Source organism: Lutra lutra, chromosome 3, assembly GCF_902655055.1.
Source record: "Lutra lutra chromosome 3, mLutLut1.2, whole genome shotgun sequence".
In the NCBI taxonomy this organism is placed as follows: domain Eukaryota; kingdom Metazoa; phylum Chordata; class Mammalia; order Carnivora; family Mustelidae; genus Lutra; species Lutra lutra.
The window spans coordinates 181947436-181969048 of NC_062280.1; the positions used below are offsets into that span (position 1 = coordinate 181947436).

Below are 21613 nucleotides of genomic sequence, written 5' to 3' on the forward strand. Positions count from 1 at the left end.
ATCTGCTTCTAGTTAAGGGAAGAAACACACAAAAATAAGAAAAGCATTTTAAAGGCCGGGCACGTGGGTGGCTCAGTTGTTAAGGGACTGCTCTCAGCTCAGGTCAGGATCCCAAGATCCCCAGCTCAGCGGGGAGCCTGCTTCTCCCTCTCCCACTCCCCATGTTTATGCTCCCTAACTCTGTCAAATAAAATCTTTTTAAAAAATTTTTAAAGGAATCTGTATGAAGGAACTCAAATGCTAACAAGGCAGAACGTTCTTTATATTTTTCCTTTTTTATTTAAATTCTAGTTAACAAATAGTGTGATATTCAAAGTTTTTCAAAAAAGTGAACCTAATATTCTAGACCTACGTTCTAGGTGTTAATCAGGAATCATAAGGCTAAGAAGCTGGGTGTGGTATGGAAAGGAAGAGATTTTAGCTGCTGAAAAATCTGAGCATCTTACAGGAATGGAGTACAAAACTGGATTGCATGACTGACTACAAAGGGAGACTTTGGTAAATGCTCCATGAATTTAGTTAAGGAAAAGAGTGAACAAGAAATAGGTAAGCCCAACTATAGACGAATTTAAACATTACTCAGATTAAGGAGATCTGCCCCCTCCCCTCGATGCAGATTAAAAGCAAAAATCCCTCTAGAGAAGATGACTCAGGTCTTCAAAATTTCTTTTTCACACATATGGAATTCAATCAAAATTTACCTGGAATATCCCCTGGTTAAAAAAAAAAAAAATAGATAACAAAAGCCCCAAATAAAAACAAAGATGCATGAAGATCAAGATGGATTTAATAAGACATTGACTTTTAATAATTCATTAAAATGTTAAGTTAGAGAAAACAAAATATTTTCAGAGAATTTGAGAATTAAAAACTGTTAAATATCAAATGGGCTAGGGTAGTTCTGTTTTCAACTATTTTAATTTTTTTTATTTTTTTTTATAAACATATAATGTATTATTAGCCCCAGGGGTACAAGTCTGTGAATCTCCAGGTTTACACACTTCACAGCTCTCACCATAGCACATACCTTCCCCCATGTCCATATGTCTTCAACTTTTTGAAGCCATTTGCAACAACGTGGATGGAAGTAGAGTGTATTACGTTAAGTAAAATAAGTGAGAGAAAGACAATAATCATATGATCTCCTTGATATGAGGAATTTGAGAAACAAGACAGGATCATAGGGGAAGGGAGGGAAAAGTGAAGCAAGACAGAACCAGAGAGGGAGGCAAACTGTAAGAGACTCTTAATCTCAGGAAACAAACTGAGAATTGTTAGAGGGGAAGGGGGTAAGAGGGATGGGGTGGCTGGGTGATAGACACTGGGGAGGGTAGGCCATGGTGAGCACTGCAAATTGTGTAAGACTGATAAATCACAGGCCTGTACCCCTGAAACAAATAATACATTACATCTTAATTTTTTAAAAAAATGGGTTATACTTATAAAGCTGCAAAATGTAATAATTGAACTTGAGTACTCAATCTAAGAGGTAAAGGAAGACTCCATGTAGCTTAAGAAAAAAATAGCAAACTGGAAAATAGGCCCAAATAAAATACTTAACCTGAAGCCCAGGTGGAAAGTTGGCTTGTTGTGAGAATTCTTCTAAACACCCCATACAATAGCATCTCTACTCTCATTCTGTTATATTTCATTTTTTTCTGACTCTCATTTATGGTGTCCTTTTCCTTCATCTATTTCATTTGCTTTTTTGTATTTGGAAATCTGAGAGTTCTTTGTGGTCACGGATGAGCCTGTAGAAAAAATTTGCATTTGCTGCTGGATAGCTGAAGACATTTCCAATTGAGGATTTACTTAAATACCAAGTGAGACTGAGGGCAGAGACCCTAAAGAGTGTATTCAGGCATCAAAATGTGTGAACTGTGATTTGCGGTCTAAAAAACAGTATATAAATTTTCTCTTCTATCAGATCCAAGTCTGTGACAAATGAGTGTTTTTTTCATCCTTTCTGTGTTTTAGTTTGTTTGTTTCTTTGCTTTTACATCACCCTTGCACTGAGGATTTAGGTCTGCAAGATTCCCAGCTTCGTGTTCAGGTCTCTAATCCAGTTCCAGTCAATTGTATGGCCTAGATTTTATTGTCCTTCCTCTCCCTTTTTGGTGGTTACAAATAAGGCTCTTCGCAAATAAAAACCATTTTGGTCTTGGTACAAGGCCTGCTACATGACCGCCTCTCATGGAAATTGTATTTTCTTTTTGTTTTTGGCCTTCAAAAATTTCCTGTACACTCTTCAGCTGTGTTTTTAAAAAAGTTTTTTTTTTTAAAATGTTTAAAAAGTTTAGTTTTTTGTTAAATATTTTGGGTCTTTTTTTTTAAGATTTTATTTATTTGACAGGCAGAGATCACAGGTAGGCAGAGAAGGAGGCAGAGAGAGAGGGGGAAGCAGCCTCCCTGCTGAGCCAAGAGACCAATGTGGAGCTCAAACCCAGGGCCCTGCAATCATGACCTGAGCTGAAAGCAGAGGCTTAACCCACTGAGCCACCCAGGTGCCCCCATCTGTGGTCTTTTAATAAGATCTTATAGTATGAGGAACTTTTGGTTGGAGATACTTTAAGCCTACCAAATTACCACTCTTCTTGAAACTGCCCCAGTTGCTTTCACCAAGAACTCTGTGTTGTTCAGTTTTCCTCTTACCTGAGTCATTCGTTTGCCTATGACATAACTGACCATTTCTTCCTTCTTGATGTACTATCTCTACCTTTCTTCTCAAATACTCAAGTTTATTCACTAACCATAGTTCCTCAGGGGCTAGTGTTGGACACTCATTTTCTCAACACAAATGCATGAGAAAACTCGGAGGTTCTGTGCCCTGTCTTGCTCTCTGTTTTTCTCTGGGACTGCTCTGGTGCCCTCCCAAGCTCATATACCATCTATGCACTCACTGGGTTCCTGATGTGTGTCTCCAACCTCAACTTTACCTTGAATAAAACACGTATATAACAGTTGGCTACTTGAAATCCCCATTTGCATATCTAAAGAACATCCTGAACAAAAGTCCTAATTCTATTCCTTGCCAGTTCCTCTTACTGTATTCTGACACCTTTCAGTAAAGGATGCCATTAATGAAGGACACCTTCATCTCTTTGGATGCTCAGTAGTCATCTCAACTACTTTTTCACATCTCACATTTGATCCGTGTGAAAATACTGTGGCCTATACCTTCCATATAGCTGAAATTCAACCACTAGACTCCTGCACACTCCGTCCTCAGCGAGGTCGCCCTTACTCTCTTCTCCACCTGGACTTTGAACACCACAGAGCCATGTGGGAACCTGACCAACAGTTTCCTCTTCAATAAGGCCTACCCTAACAACTTACTTAAAATAGTGGCCTCTGCCATTCTATCATCCTACTCTGCTGTAGTTCGCTTTGTGGAATTTATCTCCACGTTACATACCATGGGTGGGTTTCTTTCTTAATGGCTTTGCCTCAAAAACTTAATTTTCATGTAGGCATGGATTTTTTTTTTCTTTTGTTTACTTCTATATCACCAGCTCCAGAATAGAGGCTGGCACAGAATAAATGATTTAAAAAACAAAACAAAACCAACAAACCCCATAGTTCATAGGTATAATTTTATTGTGTAGGAGATGGAGGATAAGATAGGTTTTTTGTGTATTTCCCAAAGCTCTCGAGCTAGAATGGTTAAAAACTAAACCCTAGTTATTTTCAAACAATAACAAAACAGAAAGTGCTGTTTCCTGTTGTTCCTTGCTGTGGTCATAAACATTTCTTCACATGGTATTCATGACTTCACAGTCTGACCCCAATCTGTCCTTTGAACCTCATCTCGTATATGAATCACTTTCTTACAGAAGACCTATGTGAACCGCAGCTCTGTTCTAGCTGCCTTTCTCCAAAGAGGTCATGCCCTGTGTACTCTGTGCTCTGCCTCCTACTTCTCCCTTAGCCTGGAATGACCTCTCTCCCTACTTCTGGCTAATCAAACTTCCACTGTCTTCTACTCAAGTCAAATGTCACTTAAATCCTCAAGTCCGATCCAGTCATCTCAGTAAAAATTAATCTTTTTTTTTCTTTTTAGGCATTGCCAAAGCACTTAGTTTTTATAGAACTTTTGGCACTTTACCCTATGCGTCTTGCTTGTGTTAAATGCAATCCTATGCCTGCCTGCTGCCCTCATGAAAAATAAGCTGCTTGAAGACCATAGTTTCTATTTAATCATCTTCACATGTTGGTGGAAATGACAGAAAGCCTGTGGGTGAAACTTTATGATCTTAACACTGTTGTATATACACAGTGTTTGGTGAAATATTGTAGTTCTTTTCACTACCCCATCATATCCAGTTGTCCCTATTATTTTCAGTTTCTTTTAGACAAAGTTCTTATATGAATCACAGATGAAAGATCATGCACAAATCATTTTTTTCTCTCAATGGCAAAAATACAGTTTTAATAATTTTTTTAAAATCCATTTTTAGTGACCCTGATAACTGAGAAAATGTTGCTGGATTTTTTTCTGGTCCAGCACAGGACTTTCTAAGTCTGTTAGAGGGATGCTGCCTATTTTGACCATATTATTTCCCACCATGAGAAAAAGAATAGAATAAATATTAATAATAATATTAATAAAAGAATAGAACAAATAATAGGATAAATAGAATATGCTTATTTAGAAAATTGACAGTAACTGGCTTTGAAGGGAAGTTGGTTAAGCTGGAGATTCAGTTACAAGCTTTGCTCCCTTCCTTTCCCCTGAGAAAGTAGACACAGAAACATGTGTTCAGGAAGTTTTGGCTCAATGAGTCATGCTTGCACAGCTAGACCTCCTTGTGATGTCTGTAGGCTTCGTGGGACGTTCATACCCAGAGCAGAGGTAAAAGTCACTCTGTTAAGTGGCTGTGCCCTCAGAGGTCATACACTGCTGGGTGGCATGAGCTACACAGTCAGCTTCCTTGACATAACCACCAAACTGCAGGGAAGAGACGGTGATGCTTTCCCTGTCCTCCATCTTAATGCTGTCGTTGGGAGGAAATGGCTGGTTTCTCTGAAACTGGTTTGGAATCTGGAACCAGACTTTTAATTTCTTCCATAGGGAGTCATCTTCACTGGAAAACACACCAAAGGAAATAGGAACTGCCATCCGCATCCTGATTGCCTTGTCATTAGTGCCTCCCACATACTTCATGACTTTGGGCGTTGCTTCCCATAGATCCTCACCCACAGGCTTGTCACTTCCACTGTGGCAAACCTTCTGCCTTCACAGGTCTTCTTTATAGGAGACTTCTTCCTTGCCTCCTTTGCTTAGGACCTGCCAAGGCCCTGTCTCTACGCTTTCAAAGAGCAAGTTCTTGATCATGCCCAAATGCTGTGGCTATGGTATTCTCTGGACATACCAGTGGATCATCCAGTCCTCTTTTTAATTTTATTTTGATGCATAAAATAGTAAACTCAAACATTCCTTTGTTTTGACTGGCTTATATGTTACTGTAATGATCAGTAATACAAGTAGCACTTATTTACAACATGTTTTCCAGTAAAATCACATTACTTAAAAAAAATGAGAACAGAAGTTAAGAGGAAAAAAAAATGCAGGCAAACATGGGGTGATCAACCATGTCCATCTGGGAGGGAAATTCTCACTGAGACCTGAAGGGAAATAAGGTCCTCCCAGTCTGTTTAATTGTTAAATTCTGTCCCATATCAAGTCCCATGGATTTTCAGCTTCTATTGTACATATTCTTTAACCCATGGGAACTTGGAGTATGTATCTGTGGCAAAGCAGATACGTTGACGTAGTTAAGACAGAAGCTACTTTGCTGGAGATACTGTAAGTAGGTAAATATGGCAAAGATAGAGTTCAGACTAACAAGTACTCCACCATGCTAAGATACTTGTATCTATTCCTTATGCACATGAAGAACCAATGAAGGATTCTGAGCAGAAAAGGAACTTGACTATATTTGACATTTGAGAATTTAACATCGGATTCAGCAGGAAATATAAAACTGTCCAGGGAAGAAATTGGAGTCATGGAGTTTGTTAGAGTAAAAAATGAAGGGCTCTTTCTTGACAGCAGATCAGTAATAGCTGTGAGGAGAACCCAGAAATGATTTCAAACTTAGACCACAGACCCTGCAAAAATAAATTTATTGAAGTATTTACTAATCTTAATTTCATTAACTTTTATGGAGTGCTTACTGTAAATCTTGCACCTAAGAATATAGTGTTATTGAAGTGTAAAATGGTGAAGTATTTTACCTTGACAAGGAAATGAGGGAAGTGACTGCAGCTGAGAAGGAGCGGTGAGGGTTCACGGAGGTGAAGAAGGAAAGGGGGTATTTCAAACTGTAGGAACAGCCTGTGCAATTCCTGTGGCAGGATAGGGCTTGGCAAGTGTGGAAAACTAGTTTAAGTCTAATAGTGACTTCAGAAGACAGAAAAGAGGGTTCATGGTGTGAGGGGAGACTGAAGACACAACTAAGGACTGGACCAGGAAGGATGCCATAGACTGTGTTAAGAATTTCTCTTTAACAATAGGATTTGGACATTCAACCACCTTTGCTTTGGTTTTACTTGCTTCTCTTGAATGCCTTTAAGAAACATCTAGGACAAATGTTTTTCCCCACAACCTTGGATTATTTGAAGTTAAAGCCCTTCCTGCCTTTGAGAGGAAAAGAAAAAAAATTTGTATTTTGATTTTGGGGAGATGTCAAAAAAATGTTTCTGGTTGTCCTTGCCTTCTTGTTCTCCCTGTGGAAAGAAAAAAGCTGATGTGGCCCCAGGGACTCTAGCATTGATCAGGAGTGGGGGGGGATGGAAGAAGAGGAGTGAGGAGACAGGAGATGTTATATTGTAATGATTGGGAAACCTGAACAGCATCATGAGAAAAACTAGAGGACCCACAAGGAAATAAGTGAATGGAGCTTCCAAAATATATTCACTTGCATAAGACCTATTCAATAACTCAGAATCACTGATCAGGACCACATATGGGTCCATTTGATTTTTACCCATGCCATGGGATGTACATAACTAATTTTGGCTACCCTTTATGGCCATCCTAGAGCATGTGCCCCCAAGATCTTTAGCATGCTTTAGGAAGGAACATTCTCTACATTAGAGGGCTGGGATTAAGCTGGACCAGCTTGAGATTACTAGACCAGAATAATAATTATTCATTTTTTGTGAAGAACAATGAGAAGGCAATGGCTGGTCTTAATATATTTGCATTTTAAAGCAACACTCTGGCTGCAGAATGTGGAAAACTAGATTCTGGAGAGAATGCACACAGCATTTGCTGACTATTTTAATGGGCTTGTCTACAGATTGTGTACCATTGATGTTACAGTAGCAATGGAAAAATATTTGGATATGAAAGGATTATTAGGTCACTTAAAAAATTTATACCTTAAGGAAGAGTAAGTAAGGTGGCAGAGAAGTAGCGGGCTGAGACTACATCAGGTAGCAGGAGATCAGCTAAATAGTTTATCTAAAGATTGCAAACACCTACAAATCTAATGGGAGATCAAAGAGAAGAAGAACAGCAATTCTAGAAACAGAAAATCAACCACTTTCTGAGAGGTAGGACTGGTGGAGAAGTGAATCCAAAGCAACGGGAAGATAGACCACGGGGGGAGGGGCCGGCTACTCCACAAGTGGCAGAGCAACGGAGCACTAAATCAGGACTTTTAAAAGACTGTTCCACTGAGGGACATCGCTCCAGAGACTAAACCGGGGTGAACCCCACGCAGGGTCAGTGTGGCCTCAGGTCCCGCAGAGTCACAGAAGGATCAGGGGTGTCTGAGTGTCGCAGAGCTTACAGGTATTAGAACGGGGAAGCTGGCTACAGAGACAGAAATGAGGAGTGAGCTCTCAGCTTGGGGTTACCTTGAACCGGTACCAGGCTCGGTGAGCTCAGTGTGTGGCCAGAGGCCAGGGAGACGGGAGTGGTTGGGCGCTATTCTCTGAGGGCACACTGAGGAGTGGTCCCCCAAGCTCTCAGCTCCTCTGGGCAGGAGACTGGGAGGCCGCCATTCACATTCCCATCCTCTGGAACTCAATGGAAAGCATTCAAGGAACAAAAGCGCCTGAAAGCAAACCCGAGCAGATTACTCATACCGGCCCCTGGTAAGGGCGGTGCAATTCTGCCTGGGGCAAAGACACTTGAGAATCACTACAACAGGCCCCTCCCCCAGAAGATCAACAAGAAATCCAGCCAGGACCAAGTTCACCTACCAAGGAGTGCAGGTTCAATACCAAGGAGAGCATCAGAATTCCAGAGGAGGAGAAAGCAAAGCATGGAACTCAGGCTTTCTCCCCATGATTCTTTAGTCTTCCAGTTAATTTTTTTTTTCAATTTTTTTTCTTCTAAATTTTTTTTAACTTTTACCCTTTTCTTTTTTAACGTTTAACTAGTTTAATATATATATTTTTTCTTTTTTGTATTTTTTCTTTATTCATTTTCTTTTTTTAATTGTTTCTTTTTTTTTCTGAACTTTTTATCCCCTTTCTCCCCCCCCCCCCCCCCACGATTTGGGATCTCTTCTGATTTGGTTAAAGCATATTTTCCTGGGGTCTTTGCCACCCTTTTAGATTTTACTTGCTACTTCATATACTCTTATGTGGACAAAATCACAAGGAGGAAAAATTCACTACAAAAAAAAAGAACAAAAGGCAGTACCAAAGGCTAGGGACCTAATCAATACAGACATTGGTAATATGTCAGATCTAGAGTTCAGAATGATGATTCTCAAGGTTCTAGCTGGGCTCGAAAAAGGCATGGAAGATATTAGAGAAACCCTCTCGGGAGATATAAAAGCCCTTTCTGGAGAAATAAAAGAACTAGAATCTAATGAAGTTGAAATCAAAAAAGCTACTAATGTGGTGCAATCAAAAATGGAGGCTCTCACTGCGAGGATAAATGAGGCAGAAGAAAGAATTAGGGATATAGAAGACCAAATGACAGAGAATAAAGAAGCTGAGATAAAGAGAGACAAAAAAAATACTGGACCACGAGGGGAGAATTCGAGAGATAAGTGACACCATAAGACGAAACAACATTTGAATAATTGGGATTCCAGAAGAAGAGGAAACAGAGAAGGGAGCAGAAGGTATATTGGAGAGAATTATTGGAGAGAATTTCCCCAATATGGCAAAGGGAACAAGCATCAAAATCCAGGAGGTTCAGAGAACCCCCCCCTCAAAATCAATAAGAATAGGTCCACACCCCGTCACCTAGTAGTAAAATTTACAAGTCTTAGTGACAAAGAGAAGATCCTGAAAGCAGCCCAGGAAAAGAAGTCTGTAACATACAATGGTAAAAATATTAGATTGGCAGCAGACTTATCCACAGAGACCTGACAGGCCAGAAAGAGCTGGCATGATATATTCAGAGTACTAAATGAGAAAAACATGCAGCCAAGAATACTATAGCCAGCTAGGCTATCATTGAAAATAGGAGAGATTAAAAGCTTCCAGGACAAACAAAAACTGAAAGAATTTGTAAATACCAAACCAGCTCTACAGGAAATATTGAAAGGGGACCTCTAAGCAAAGAGAGACCCTAAAAGTAGTAGATGAGAAAGGAACAGAGACAATATACAGTAACAGTCACCCTACAGACAATACAATGGCACTAAATTCATATCTCTCAGTAGTTACCCTGAATGTTAATGGGCTAAATGCCCCAATCAAAAGACACAGGGTATCAGGATGGATAAAAAAAACAAAACCCATCTATATGTTTCCTAGAAGAAACTCATTTGAAACCCGAAGACACCTCCAGATTTAAAGTGAGGGGGTGGAAAAGAATTTACCATGCTAATGGACATCAGAAGAAAGCAGGAGTGGCAATCCTTAGATCAATTAGATTTTAAGCCAAAGACTATAATAAGAGATGAGGAAGGACACTATATCATACTCAAAGGAACTGTCCAACAAGAAGATCTAACAATTTTAAATATCTATGCCCCTAACGTGGGAGCAGCCAACTATATAAACCAATTAATAACAAAATCAAAGAAACACATTGACAATAATACAATAATAGTAGGGGATTTTAACACTCCCCTCACTGAAATGGACAGATCATCCAAGCAAAAGATCAACAAGGAAATCAAGGCCTTAAATGACACACTGGACCAGATGGACATCACAGATATATTCAGAACATTTCATCCCAAAGCAAAAGCATACACATTCTTCTCTAGTGCACATGGAACATTCTCCAGAATAGATCATATCCTGGGTCCTAAATCAGGTCTCAACCAGTATCAAAAGATTGGGATCATTCCCTGCATATTTTCAGACCACAATGCTCTGAAGCTAGAACTCAATCACAAGAGGAAATTTGGAAAGAACCCAAATACATGGAGACTAAACAGCATCCTTCTAAAGAATGAATGGGTCAACCAGGAAATTAAAGAAGAATTGAAAAAATTCATGGAAACAAATGATAATGAAAACACAACGGTTCAAAATCTGTGGGACACAACAAAGGCAGTCCTGAGAGGAAAATATATAGCAGTACAAGCCTTTCTCAAGAAACAAGAAAGGTCTCAAGTGCACAACCTAACTCTACACCTAAAGGAGCTGGAGAAAGAACAAGTAAGAAACCCTAAGCCCAGCAGGAGAAGAGAAATCATAAAGATCAGAGCAGAAATCAATGAAATAGAAACCAAAAGAACCATAGAGCAAATCAACGAAACTAGGAGCTTGTTCTTTGAAAGAATTAATAAGATTGATAAACCCCTGGCCAGACTTATCAAAAAGAAAAGAGAAAGGACCCAAATAAATAAAATCATGAATGAAAGAGGAGAGATCACAACGAACACCAAAGAAATACAGACAATTATAAGAACATACTATGAGCAACTCTACGCCAACAAATTTGACAATCTGGAAGAAATGGATGCATTCCTAGAGACATATAAACTACCACAACTGAACCAGGAAGAAATAGAAAGCCTGAACAGACCCATAAGCAGTAAGGAGATTGAAACAGTCATCAAAAATCTCCAATCAAACAAAAGCCCAGGGCCAGACGGCTTCCCGGGGGAGTTCTAACAAACATTTAAAGAAGAACTAATTCCTATTCTCCTGAAACTGTTCCAAAATATAGAAATGGAAGGAAAACTTCCACACTCATTTTATGAGGCCAGCATCACCTTGATCCCAAGACCAGACAAGGATCCCATCAAAAAAGAGAACTACAGACCAATATCCTTGATGAACACAGATGCAAAAATTCTCGCCAAAATACTAGCTAATAGGATTCAACAGTACATTAAAAGGATTATTCACCACGACCAAGTGGGATTTATTCCAGGGCTGCAAGGTTGGTTCAACATCTGCAAATCAATCAATGTGATACAACACATTAATAAAAGAAAGAACAAGAACCATATGATACTCTCCATAGATGCTGAAAAATCATTTGACAAAGTAGAGCATCCCTTCCTGATCAAAACTCTTCAAAGTGTAGGGATAGACGGTACATACCTCAATATTATCAAAGCCATCTATGAAAAACCCACCGCAAATACCATTCTCAATGGAGAAAAACTGAACGCTTTTCCGCTAAGGTCAGGAACACGACAGGGATGTCCATTATCACCACTGCTATTCAACATAGTACAAGAAGTCCTAGCCTCAGCAATAAGACAACAAAAGGAAATTAAAGGCATCCAAATCAGCAAAGAAGTCAAACTATGACTCTTCGCAGATGATATAATACTATATGTCGAAAACCCAAAAGACTCCACTCCAAAACTGCTAGAACTTGGACAGGAATTCAGTAAAGTGTCAGGATATAAAATCAATGCACAGAAATCAGTTGCATTTTTCTACACCAACAAGACAGAAGAAAGAGAAATTAAGGAGTCCATCCCATTTACAATTGCACCCAAAACTTAAGATACCTAGGAATAAACCTAACCAAAGAGACTAAGAATCTATACTCAGAAAACTATAAAGTACTCATGAAAGAAATTGAGGAAGACACAAAGAATTGGAAAAATGTTCCATGCTCCTGGATTGGAAGAATAAATATTGTGAAAATGTCTATGCTACCTAAAGCAATCTACACATTTAATGCAATTCCTATCAAAACACCATCCATTTTTTTCAAAGAAATGGAACAAATAATCCTAAAATTTATATGGAACCAGAAAAGACCTCGAATAGCCAACGCAATATTAAAAAAGAAAGCCAAAGTTGGTGGCATCACAATTCCGGACTTCAAGCTCTATTACAAAGCTGTCATCATCAAGACAGCATGGTACTGGCACAAAAACAGACACATAGATCAATGGAACAGAATAGAGAGCCCAGAAATAGACCCTCAACTCTGTGGTCAACTCATCTTCGACAAAGCAGGAAAGAATGTCCAATGGAAAAAAGACAGCCTCTTCAACACATGGTGTTGGGAAAATTGGACAGCCACATGCAGAAAAATGAAACTGGACCATTTCCTTACACCACACACGAAAATAGACTCAAAATGGATGAAGGACCTCAAAGTGAGAAAGGAATCCATCAAAATCCTCAAGGAGAACACACACAGCAACCTCTTTGACCTCAGCCGCAGCAACATCTTCCTAGGAACATCGCCAAAGGCAAGGGAAGCAAGGGCAAAAATGAACTATTGGGATTTCATCAAGATCAAAAGCTTTTGCACAGTAAAGGAAACAGTGAACAAAACCAAAAGACAACTGACAGAATGGGAGAAGATATTTGCAAATGACATATCAGATAAAGGGCTAGTGTCCAAAATCTATAAAGAACTTAGCAAACTCAACAGCCAAAGAACAAATAATCCAATCAAGAAATGGGCAGAACACATGAACAGACATTTCTGCAAAGAAGACATCCAGATGGCCAACAGACACATGAAAAAATTCTCCACATCACTTGGCATCAGGGAAATATAAATCAAAACCACCATGAGATATCACCTCACACCAGTCAGAGTGGCTAATATTAACAAGTCAGGAAATGACAGATGCTGGCGAGAATGCTGAGAAAGGGGAACCCTTCTACACTGTTGGTGGGAATGCAAGCTGGTGCAACCATTCTGGAAAGCAGCATGGAGATTCCTCAAAATGTTGAAAATAGAGCTACCCTATGACCCAGCAATTGCACTACTGGGTATTTACCCTAAAGATACAAATGTAGTGATCCGAAGGGGCACGTGCACCCGAATGTTTATAGCAGCAATGTCTACAATAGCCAAACTATGGAAAGAATCTAGATGTCCAGCAATAGATTAATGGATAAAGAAGATGTGGTATATATACATAATGGAATACTATGCAGCCATCAAAAGAAATGAAATCTTGCCATTTGTGACGACATGGATGGAACTAGAGGGTATCATGCTTAGCGAAATAAGTCAATCGGAGAAAGACAATTATCATATGATCTCCTTGATATGAGGAAGTGGAGATGCAACTTGGGGGTTTAAGGGGGTAGGAGAAGAATAAATGAAACAAGATGGGATTGGAAGGGAGGGAAACCATAAGTGACTCTTAATCTCATAAAACAAACTGAGGGTTGCTGGGGGGAGGGGTTTGGGAGAGGGTTGTGGGATTATGGACATTGGGGAAGGTATGTGCTATGGTGAGTGCTGTGAAGTGTGTAAACCTGGTGATTCACAGACCTGTACCCCTTGGGATAAAAATATATATATTTATAAAAAATAAATTATTTAAAAAAAAGTATAGCTTATTGATGTGATATTGAAAATGAGAAGTAAACATTGTGCCAAAGGATTCCAAGTCATCCGAATAGGAAAACTAATCAGTGTGGGCTTCACAAGTTGAAGAGAAAGTTAGAAAAAAAAAATCTATGTTGTCCAACAAGAAGTTGTAAATGTAGATCTGAAACAGTTAAAAGTTGGGGGTTCTTGATTTCCATCATTTAGAGAGGATCAACAACAAAATAATAGAAGTCACTTGATAGAATTTACAGTTTCATCTAGTATTCAGAGAACTCTAGGATAAATATCAGGGCACCATTTTATGGATGAGAAAAACAAGGCTCATAGAGTGTAATTTGCATAGGATCTGATTTCAAGATTTACCTCCTTTAATTCCTATCATTTTCTGTCTCTCTATGAACGGATGAGGTTGTAAAATGAAGATAAGAATCTCCAGCAAAGGAGAATGAAAAAGAAGACAGAAAACCATTCGAAGAAAGCCAGGAGTTGAAGTAATTTTGAAATCAGTGGTGGAGATTTGATGGTTTTTGACTATTGGTGTTAATGGAGTTTGTTAACCTTGTAGAGTACCCCAAAGATGTGTAGGATGAGGAATTGAGAACAAGTTATTTTTATTATCATTCAGAAAATTTTGTTGAGCAAGTAATCTGTGCCAGGTACTCCTCCAGATGCTGCAAACAGAATAGTGAACAGAACGGAAAAATAACCTTTCTAATAGATTAAATTCTGGTAGGACATACCACAATTACTAAAGAGAAGTAGTCTCTGGGTGGACACCAGATAATCATGAGTTGAAGTATTCAGAGGAGGTAATGTTGGAGTGGGATAAAGGGAACATGCTTATTGCTGTGCCTGGTGTTAAGAGAAAAGATGTACTATACGGATTGATGAGATATGTTGATAGCTTGTTCAAAAACCAGACTAAGATGGGACTAGATACATTTGAGGGGTCCTTGGATGTGTATGACCTCCTCTTCTTCTGCAGCTTCTAACTAACTGGCTAAAGGGGAATTTTTTTAAACTAACATACAATGTTAATTTTAGGGGTATAATGTATTGAGTAAACAATTCTATACGTTACTGTTCATCACAATAAGTGTGGTCACCGTACTACATTACTAATTAACTAATTCCTGGTGTTGTACTTTATATCTCCATGACTTATAATTGGAAGTTTATTCTTCTTGATACCCTTTATTTCACCCATCCCCTACCAACCACCCCTTGGCAACCACCAGTTAGTTCTCAATTTGAGTCTGTTTTTCTTTTTTTTTTTTCTGTCTCATTTGTTTTGTTTTTAGATTCCAGATGTAAGTGAAATCATGATATTTGTCTTTCCCTGATTTATTTCATCTTCGTATAATGCCCTCTTGCTTACCCATGCTGTTGCAAATGGCAAGATTTCATTCTTAATAGCTGAGTAATATTTCGTTGTATATATACCACATCTTTATCCACTCATTTATGGATAGACACTTAAGTTGCTTCCATATCTTTGCTACTATAAATAATACTACAGTGAACATTGCGGTGCAAATATCTTTTGAATTCAGTGTTTTCATTTTTTTTCAGATTTATTTGGTGGGGGGGCAGAGGGAAAGGGAGAGAAACCCTAGAGCAAACTCCCTGCTGAGCATAGAACTCAATGTGGGACTTGATCCTAGGACCCTGACCTCATGACCTGAGCCCAAATCAAGAATCAGCCACTTAACCGACTGAGCTATACAGGTGCCCCAGCGTTTTCATTTTCTTTGGGTGAACACCCACTAGTGGAATTACTGGACCATATGGAAATCTTATTTTTAATTATTTTTTGAGGAATCTTTATACAGCTTTCCACAGTGTTTACACCAATTTACATATATACCAACAGGGCGGAAGGGTTCCTTTTTCTCCACATCCTCACCAACGCTTCATTTTTTGATTCCAGTCATTCTGACACATGTAAGGTGACATCTTACCATGGTTTAGATTTGCATTTCCCTGATGGTTAGTGATAGAATGGAAATTGTAAGTACTGGTTCTCTAAATTCTGTGTTCTCTGGAAGAAACTGGAAGGCTGGATTCACTCCACGTTTTTGATTTAGTAGCTCTCGGGTGGGGCCCAAAAATTTTCATTTCTAATGGGTTCCCAGGTGATGCTGAGGCTGCTGGTTGGCGGATGACACTTTAAGAATAATTGCCTTAAAAATAAGTAAATTTTGTAAATAATCAGAATAGTCCAGACCTTTATGACATTCCTGTTCTTTCTCCCAACCAGTTCTTAATCATAGGCAGCCAGAAGCTCTGAGCTAACCTGGGAAATTATGTTCTTATTTAGTTTTTAGAAAGCTGAATATAAATGTTCAACAGGCTGGTTTGCTCGATCCCTAAAGAGGTCCCTATGTCTCATTATAATACAGGCTCCACACACATTGCAGAGTGACTGTTTTGCTGCCAAGGAGCAAGTTCTTAAAAGTGCATTTCACAGAATATAGAAAACAACCAATTAAACTTTTCTCACAGCAGGACCTCCCTTTAAAGTACTCGAATCATGAAGAATAACTTGTATTCCTCCAAAAAGTTGGATTATGACTAATATTAACTTAAGGTGTGAGATTTTAACATTTGCTTTCTTGTACAGTTATTAACTTCCTATTTTTTTAGTAAATGTTCTCATTGCACTCACAAACTGTACCTATTAGAAGCAGCTTGCTCTGTTCAGATTATTCCAGTAATCCCCTGGCTGGTCTCCCAATGTCCTCCTCCGTTTGTGAATGCTTCTTTGACCCCTGGACCATTTTGTATACATTTCAGTTTTTCTGTTGCCATGTAACTGCTCAGATTCTTCTTTCAGGTCAAAGCTTAAATGCTATTTAATTCAATGAGCTCTATCTTACTCCCTTATGCTAGGTCCAGGTTCATTTGCTATAAGTACACACTGGGCATTGATTTTTGGTTTATATTGAAGTAAATATATATAAAAACATATAAACATATATGTATAAATACAAATATATATGTGGGTATACATGAAATACACAAATTAAAGGTAGACATATCAATATATCTTCTGGAAGTTACTTCACTTGTACCCCAGCAGCCATCTACATCAAGAATTATGATAGTACCAGAACATCATTTGCCATCTTGTCTCCCATTAAAGATCTGGACAGGAAGTTTTAGTGGCCCCAGTTCCATGCACCTGTAGAACTATTCTCTGTCCTTCACTAGAAGGCAGGTCTAGGCTTTTCCCACTATGGATTTCCTGAATAATGGACAACTTTTATAGAGATTCCAGAGCCCAGCCTCAGCACGAACATGGGCTTTGGAGTTTACAAGAAAAGTGTGTGAAGCTCTTAGAGCCAATGGTACCCTTTTGGAAGACCTGGACCTTAAAAACTTTACTTTATGGGACTTGTATCAAATTATGATACTGAATATGTAAAACACCCCGCACAAAACTGGCACTGTTTAAGTACCAATTCTTTTTTCTACTGCTTTCCTCTGTAAAGGATAATCCTTATTCTTCCATAATTCTGCCAAATATTTCTGTTCTTGTTCTTGAATTCTCTGCCATCCTATAGAGATGGAAGATATTTTCTTATAGGACATACATAAGATTCTTTTTGATCATGGACTAAAAACATCCACAGTTTTGTCTAGTATGAGCCAAATATGGTTGGTCAATTTATAGTATCTCCAGTCTTCATAATCTTGGTTGAGGTAGATATAGTTATCTCAGATTTTAGGGGATTTGTCAGGTAGAGAGAGCTCAAACTCTCGAAAGTAGGATTCACACTTAGGTACTTGCTACTCCTCCAAGCCTCACTGCTTCTGTGTACATTGTGTCATATGGAGGTTGGGTGCCCATGAGAAGAAACACTGGAATGAAATCAGGAAAAATAGTCATTTATGTGATGTTCACTACAAATTGGTAAGCATTCATGTTTTTAAAAAGATTTTGATTATAATTGTACCTTTCCCATTTTAAATTATTTATCTGTGTTGTAAAACTTGAAGCAATGCTTAAATAATCTTGAACTGAAATCAAGTGGTAGTGTTACATTTGCTGTATGAATAGAGCAAACTACTTCACACCTAGAATATTGCGTTTGTCAATTCTATACTATCTCTGAAGGAATAGAATGATTAGGTGAACAAGTTACATGGGTAAAACATCTTTTCAAACATTGACTTCTGATGTGTACACTCCATTCCAGCTCTGTCGTATCACGCCTCTCAATAGAAAGATAAACTTTTAGTACAAGTTGCCATTCAGTCCACAATTTTAATAAAATTGTAGTTGATAAATATCTTCAAACAGGCATATTGCTATGTGTCAAGAACATTGTAATTCACTGTATGTGGTTTTGATGTACTGAGTTTCTGTACCTGAATGTTGTATATCTGTGAGCAGAGTAATTTGTGTGTGGTTTTGCAACAGTACAAGACTGAAATTTCAAGTCTTCCTGCTCCTTGCTCTTTGTTCAGTTTTCATGTTGAACTGAAATCTTCATAGTGCCAATGATTCTAACTTAGTTTATTAAAATTTTGAATGAAGATAGAGATTAAATATGTACAAACACTGTGAAAGAGGTTTATACTCCCCTGATTTTCTAGTTTTGTGATATAAACTGAACTTTGTAAGATAAGTATTATAGTAATAGAAATCTATGTGAAAATAGTATCCTTGGGGGATGCAGGAGACTTAGTTAAGAGTTTGCCTTCAGCTCAGGTCATGATCCCGTGGTCCCAGGTTGGAGCCACACACTTCATTCCCTGCGACCTCCCCCGTGTGCACGCGCATGCTCTCTCTCTCTCAAATAAAATAGTTTTAAAAAATAGTATTCTTTTTTTGAAAATAGTATTTTTAATTACGAAATTCCAAGCCTATATTTTTAAAATGTGCTATTCCAATTTTATATAATTTAGGTTTTCAAAAGGACCAACTGCTATTTTACATTTTAAATTTTCTTGGTGGGACATGAATATAAATAGGATATAACATCTGCAACTTGTGAGCAAATACCGAATGAAGTAATCTGAAATTTTCTGAAATGGTTGATTTGAATCTATTATGAACTTTTTTTAAGTAAAAATTCTTAAGATGACCTCTTTTGCATTAATTATCTAAAAATAGGTTTGAAGGAGGGAATGTAAAGCCAAATGATTAAGAGTATTATTGAGAATTTTTTACTTTGCTATTTTTTTTATTATCTTTTAAAAAGATTTTATTTATTTATTTGACAGAGAGAGATCACAAGTAGGCAGAGAGGAAGGCAGAGGGGGAGGGGGAAGCAGGCTTCCTGCTGAGTAGAGAGATTGATTCTGGGCTGGCTCCCAGGACCCTGAGATCATGACCTGAGTAAAAGGCAGAGGCTTAACCCAGTGAGTCACCCAGGCACCCCTGTAATTTTTTATAGGTTACTTCATGCATTTTAATAAAATGCATGAAATTTAATAAAACATGCAATAAATGAATGCCTATTTGGCCTTGATACAAGTAACAGAAAAACTTCAGATGATTCATTTAAATATCTAAATCTCAAACATTTTAGTATGAGAGACCTAACATATGACATACAGGATTCTCAGGATAAATATGTAAGTATCTCTTGCTAATCATCAACGTTCAAAATAACCTCTTATAGGATATTTGATGCACTAATCTGGTTTCTGCTAAAGGTAAGGAATAACTAAAGAAAAATGCCCCCATAATGTGGTTGGATAATCTATCCAATCCATTTCATAGATTTTTACTTAATATCTATTTGGCGGAGTGTGATGAAAAATAAAGACAAGGTTCTTGTCTTCATGGTATTCATAGCTGGTAGGTAATGCATACATGCAACAGAAAATCACATTAATTATTTAAATGTACTTGCTAAATATTACCTGAAGAAAATATAAAATAATATAACAATACTCTAACAAGGAACTCCCCAAATATCCTAGAGAGTCAGGCACAGAGTTCTAAAATTGTAAGATGTAATTTCAGACAATCTGAAAGGTGATACAAGATTTTCAAGGCTAGAAGGAATATGTATTTATACATATATATATACGTGTATATATATATACATACATACACACACACACACACACACACATATATATATATATATATATATATATATATATGTACACACACACAAATATATGCGGAGTTCTGAGGGGAGAAATGAGGATTTATTCTAAATAAAGACATGGAGACTGAGGTAGCAAAAACAGTTGCAAGAGTTCATTAAATTGAAACTGTTGCGCTAGGTTGTGGTTATGTCCATTAGGTTCAAGATTTTATAAATCTATCCTAATACCAGAAGGGAGGCAAAGCATATTGAGGAGAGAATTGGCCTGATCAGACGTGCAAGTTTGACTTTTGTCAAGATTATTCTAGGTTCTCTGTAAACAATGGTAAAGTGCAATTTGGACAGATTGTAAGATGCCTGAGAGTTATCCAAGTGGAAATCCTGAGTAGGCAGTCAGATATGTGTGCATAGGACTTAATAATGAGGTCTCACCTATAGTTAAACTTGGAGTTTGTTGGGATTGTAGGGGAAGAAAAATTTTGTCTTCTGAGTCCTTGGCTGAGACTCCAGTAATTGGACAAAAAGTAGCAAGAGATAAATAGGAGTTTGTTAACATGTTTATATCATGTATAGGTGAGAAGATATATAGGGGGAAATGAGTAACACAAAAGGATGTCTTTAAGATTCAAGTTTAAATATCATCTTCACAGGGAAAAGAGGGGAGCCTTGAAGACCTTTAAGGGGAGAGTCCATGAGTTTTAGGATGAATAGGCCCTTAGAACAGATGGGAGGTGTGATCTTTTGTGATAATTTATGACAAAGCTTTTCTGGGTGTAGTGTTGACTTCTAGTCTATTCTGATGAGTCAACCTCATTTATGATAAAACTCACTCTCAGGAAGTGGACCTATGACAATTGAGTTCCATTTGGAAAATTCATCCTGAGAAAGGAAAATTCAGAGAATTCATGACATGGACTCAGGTTGAGTGTCCCTTCGAGAAAGACAAGAAGATTCAGAATTACCTGCTCACGGCACCCATCTACAGCGAGGAAGCTCTCTTCATCGCCTCCTTTGAAAGTGAAGGTCCTGAAAACCACATGGAAAAAGATAGCTGGAAGACTCTCAGGACCACTCTCCTTAACAGAGCCTGAAGGCATGGATGCAGCCTGCAGATGATGGAGGAAGCACACACGTGCACTGAGTTTGAATCTTGATTGATAAGGGTTGAGATGAGGAGGCCTCAGAGAAAACCTCTCCCATCATTGCTTTTTTTTTTTTTTTTTAAGTACCTGCATCTCAAAATAGCCAATATGGCAAAATGTTATATATAGGACAGTACAATTCTGCTACCCCTCAATATAGAGATTGCCTTTTCTTCCATGGAAGGAGATGTGATTCCTCACAAGTTTATTATAGTTTTATAAGTTATTTATAGTTTTAAAGGAGAAGGGAGGATAGGACAAAATCCTAAGGAACTCTTATATTTAAAGCTTTAGCAGAAACAGAGAAAACAGGAAGAGCGCAAAGAAGGAAGAATCAGTATTATACACAAACTATGAAAAGTAGAGTAACTTACAAGGTAAACTGTCTCATTGAGGGCACAGTCAACAGAATCCAGTTCCTGGTTTTGCATGTGTGAAGTCATTGGTGACTTGGGCAGGAGTAGTCACATTGATTTTATTGGCCTATAAATAAGTTGAGTTGTGGAAATGAGTTGTGGAATATAGAGAGGAGAATAATAGTTTCAAAGAGGAACATGGGCTTTGGGAGAGATTTTTATGGAAAGTACTAGATTATGGTTTAAATGATAATTGGAAGGAGGCACACACAAAGAGTTTAAAGATACAAGGAGGGGCCAGGCACATTTGGCATAAACAGTTCCTGGTAGAGAGCAAAGAGGAGATGG

General features: G+C 38.1%; 1 pseudogene; it reads right to left on the reverse strand.

Annotated features, from left to right (window-relative positions):
• Positions 1–4774: 4774 nt before the first annotated feature.
• Positions 4775–20864, reverse strand: LOC125095667 (heme-binding protein 1-like; annotated as a pseudogene).
• Positions 20865–21613: the final 749 nt, after the last annotated feature.